The sequence below is a fragment of the Phyllostomus discolor genome, chromosome 10 (assembly GCF_004126475.2).
Source record: "Phyllostomus discolor isolate MPI-MPIP mPhyDis1 chromosome 10, mPhyDis1.pri.v3, whole genome shotgun sequence".
In the NCBI taxonomy this organism is placed as follows: Eukaryota; Metazoa; Chordata; class Mammalia; order Chiroptera; family Phyllostomidae; genus Phyllostomus; species Phyllostomus discolor.
The window spans coordinates 2,233,780-2,235,660 of NC_040912.2; the positions used below are offsets into that span (position 1 = coordinate 2,233,780).

General features: G+C 45.1%; 1 non-coding gene across 1 annotated transcript; it reads left to right on the forward strand.

The window, feature by feature from the left end:
* Window positions 1-1,041: 1,041 nt before the first annotated feature.
* On the forward strand, window positions 1,042-1,172 carry LOC114508268. Its single transcript, XR_003685514.1, has one exon. It is a non-coding gene; the product is annotated as a small nucleolar RNA SNORA51 (small nucleolar RNA).
* Window positions 1,173-1,881: the final 709 nt, after the last annotated feature.

Genomic DNA, 1,881 nt, shown 5'->3' on the forward strand with positions numbered 1-1,881 from the left:
ATCAGCTACTTCTGCATTCTTTGAAGAGCGGGAGGGGAGGGCATTCTTGAGGCCAGCTTATCTGGCTTTGCTTCTGACCACCTGGTCGTAACTTGTCTTTGTGGCTACCCAATATCTTCTCTGCCCCAGCACCATGTCCCTATGTTTTTTTTTTTAAGACCTCTTGTGCGGCCACTAACAAATAGGGTCCTACTACTGTGTTTATTGTAATAGTCAACAGGGAGTCAATCCAATCAACTGCTTTACGGAAACACCCTGAGGTCACTCCCAGGCATTGAGTAAATCCCAGGTTACCAAAGGCACCCTGGCGGGGGGCACGGATGATGGAACCCCCACAGTCCAAAGGTTCACTCCCCAAATCCAGAAAGCCTTGGCCTTCACTGCACCGATGGTAAGAGAGGTGGAGTAAGAATCAAGTCAATATGTAACTAAAGAGAGAGACACTCAGCTCGTATCCATGCTTGCTGACCAGGTGGGGTAAATGCAGGAAAAACGGAGGCACCCGCCTTGCAAAATGCAGGCCACGTACAGACACAGTTTGTCCCTATGAGCCACCTGCCGCAGACGTTTGGGGGTCTGCTTCCCTCACATGCTTCTCTGTTTTTAGCCGTATGTACGCCCAGTGGTAACCGTCTTCTCTAACCCACCTAAGTCTGTTCACGTGACCAACCAGACTCGCGCTTTCTTTACTTCAGTGTGAGCTTCCAGATTCAGTTATTGGGCTATTTAAAGTAGCCCGTCGTCTTCTCACTTGTCAAACTCTATACCCGCCCCAGGATGCTCTGAACATAACGCTGGCCCGTTATGCTCACTGCCCCGTCTTACTATTGCATGGGCCTTTCTTTCATTGGAGTTTTGTTTCTTGTTACCTTGTTCTATAGATTAGACCTAGAAAATCTAAGGTAGAATTATGCATACAGTCCATTAAAAAAAGACACTGATTTGTGATATTAAAAATGCATTTGTGATATCAAGGTAAATCTAATGATGAAAAACAAGTATGGTAACATTTCTACAGTTTCGTCAAAAAGAATTTCACGGGGCCTCCCGGGGCTGCCCACGGGCTGTGTTCGTACACCGCCTACACAGATGGAGGGGCGGGGTGAGCCCACCCCATACACCCCTCGGCCCAGGCCCTTTGCCTGGTCTGTACTGTGACTGGGGGGACGTGGAGTGGGAAAGGAAAAAAAAAGAATTTCACTGGTATAGCAACTGAAAAAATGCTCTGCTGAGATATGATTAATTATAATTAATTGCATTAAGAAGGCAATATGAAAATACAAAATATTTTTACATTGGCAATTGAAAGCATTGAAAAAATTGCATCCAATTAACCTATTGAATATTAAAATATCTCATGACTACATAATATAATTGCTGATATTCCTATGGAACATGTGTTGGAGGATTCTCCAAGTAAATCTTCTGAGTGTTTAGAAACAAAGATAATTCGCACCACGGGTCATATTACCTCTGTGTTTATCGAACCACCGTTGGTAGTTTGCACCTACTTTTCCCTCCCTCTGACAATAAGCCTTTGTAAGAGAGGTAAGAAAATGTGAAGAAAATGATGGTATGAGAGTTTAGAATTATCGCTATTTATTCCCTTGAATTTAGATCATTTCGTTTGGCCATCTTTCCTCTGTTTACTCTCTTTCCAGGACTTTTCCCTCAACACTAATGAGCTCCGTGCCTCGCTGTTGGGTTATTTGCGACGAAAGCCATCTGGTAACGTGTCACTTATTTGAAATGAAATTCTTAGCCCGGCCTTTCCCTCGGCAGCTGATGGCAGGAGATAAGCTGCCCCGAGGACACACGAAAACCACAGAACTGTTCCACCCACAGCGTCCACGTCTGCTCCCCGTCGCAGCTACCGTCTAG